Source organism: Schistocerca serialis, chromosome 1, assembly GCF_023864345.2.
Source record: "Schistocerca serialis cubense isolate TAMUIC-IGC-003099 chromosome 1, iqSchSeri2.2, whole genome shotgun sequence".
NCBI lineage: Eukaryota > Metazoa > Arthropoda > Insecta > Orthoptera > Acrididae > Schistocerca > Schistocerca serialis.
In genome coordinates this window covers 87,394,196-87,396,713 of record NC_064638.1, presented here as the reverse complement: position 1 = coordinate 87,396,713, position 2,518 = coordinate 87,394,196, and positions in this window count along the sequence as shown.

Here is a 2,518-nt window from a genome sequence, read left to right as displayed (position 1 = left end):
TGCGCTCGGGGACTGGATGTTCTGTTGTCCTCATCATCATTTCATCCTCATCACCGGCGCACAAGTCGCCCAAGGTGGCGTCGAATGAAATAAGACTTGCACTTGGCGGCTGAATATCCCAAAATAGGGGCCTCCTGGCCAACGATGCCATACGCTCATTTAATTTTATCCACTGCAGTAGTAGCCTTTGGGCGGCCTGTGTGAGGCATGTCATGGACAGTTCCTATCTCTCTGTATCTCCTCCATGTGCGAACAACATCGCTTTGGTTCACTCCGAGACGCCTGGACACTTTCCTTGGTCAGAGACTTTCCTGGCACAATGTAACAACGCGGACGCGATCGAACCGCGGTATTGACCGTCTAGGGTGGAACTACATACGTGTACCTCCTTCCTGGTGGAATGACTGGAACGGATCAGCTGTCGGACCCCCTCCGTCTAATAGGCGCTGTTCATGCATGATTGTTTACATCTTTGGGCGGGTTTAGTGACATCTCTGAACAGTCAAAGGGACTGTGCTTGTGATACAATATCCATAGTCGTCTATCTACAGGTATTCTGGGAACCGGGATATGCAAAAGTTTTTTTTATGTGTATATGCACTTTATTATTGATAACAATTATTTGTGTTCGGTATCGTGTACAAATAGATATAGTTTAAATGAAAGGTCGTCACACACACACACACAGACATCATAAGTAATTTACATAGTCAATGTTTGAATTTAAAAATATTGTACCACACCAAAGACTGTTCTAGATCGGACTAAATGGCTGACATTGCAATCGGAGGTTAAAAGTCACACGGTTTTGAGAAACAAGTGGTTAGATGACCAGTTAAATAACTTTCAAGTTATACTTGTTTGTAGTCTGTAACTTGTTCTCAAATAGTGTGACGTCAAGTTGTACTTATTTGTAACTTGCTCTCAAATCGACATTAAACGATATGATAGATGTGAGACCTGAGTTTCTCCTGATGTAAACAATTTTCAAACAATTAACGGGAATTCAGTCAGGTAATATTTTCAGCGACCGCCGATGTTTCTCCATTTTCAAGGCACAACTGCAGTTGTATTCGAAATATCGGCGGTCGCTGAAAATATTACCTTGCTGAATTCCCGTAAGTTGTTTGAAAAGATACGTTAGGTACTTTATGACTAGAGGAGAATAAAATGAAAATTATTGTCTCGACTTCATAAAGGCGACAGTGCATTATTGTTTTACAGAGGTCATGCTAGTGAGATTGGAAACGGTTTGTTTATAATTAAAAACTCAGAGTGCTTTACAAGAAATGTGGGATCTGATTTATATCTCCCTTGCAAAGCTTCCGTTCGTTTCCACAACATTCATATCAGTGAGACATCCCTTTTCGTTTTAATCAACATATTGCCAATTTGAAGTATGTATAATAATTTATTACATCATAATCGCTGGGATAGTTAAATATAATTTTATATCTAAGGGATCGTGGCATAATACATTATTATGCAGTCCATTATCCATCCCAAACTGGCACTCACCGTCCGGAGGAGACAGAAGCGGTCTAGGTACTGGCCAACATCGGCAAGCCTAGAGCTCCTACCTGTAAAACACAAAGTACATATCATCAGAAAGAGTGTGAAAAATCGTAAAATTTCAGCGTTGGTTCAACAGCAGTCATGTACACAATAAATAAAGCTAAAACAGGCGAGTATTGCGGGCTGCACGCACTTGCGAGTAGTACTCAAGCTCCTTGTGCAGCGCTGTGTACAGTTGAGCGCTGCCTGCTGCCAGAGTAACTGAAAGAAATAGTGTCGGTAAGGATTCTTGAGAAATACAGCGTACATTGACGATAAGAACTTAAACTATTGTTTTTACCAAGCAAAATGTAGCATCTGACAGAAAGTGCATCTGGAAGTCATGAGACTGCATTTCAATCCCAAGTGCTTTCGAACCACGTGCAAGCAACGCACACGAAAAAAACAGAAGTACAACCATGGAAGTCGTAGAATGTTTGGATGAGTGGGACAAAACAGGAATCCATTTAATTCGTGTGTGTAGGAAAGAGAAAACGGATGCCAAAATACGTCTTCATTTATTAGTTGCAGCTTGCATACGAAAGTGTTCTGCACTCGAACAAACCCACAGTTACCTAACGAACTGCGTCAAACATTATCGTTACAAGGATTAGAATACCTTTTCGTGCCATTTCTTACCTAAATCACTTCATCTCTTGTCTCACGATAAGACTCCATCTCTTTTTACACATAGGAGGATGCAACAACAATCCCATAAACACAATTGTCAATTGCTTCTCAGAGAAGGATACGTCTTTCGCTACAATGAGTGCGAGTAATTCCACTGTTTTCATGTCTCTTTCGTTTAAGGATCGATATGGGAATGCATTGTTCGTGTATCCTGATAATACGGCTGAAACAGTCTATAAAGCTACAGTATGTACTAGTGTACAGTGTGTTAACTGTAAGACGGCAGAGTTGTGAGGGGAGTGCGGGGAGAGAAGGAAGCAAGCATTGGTTGGCG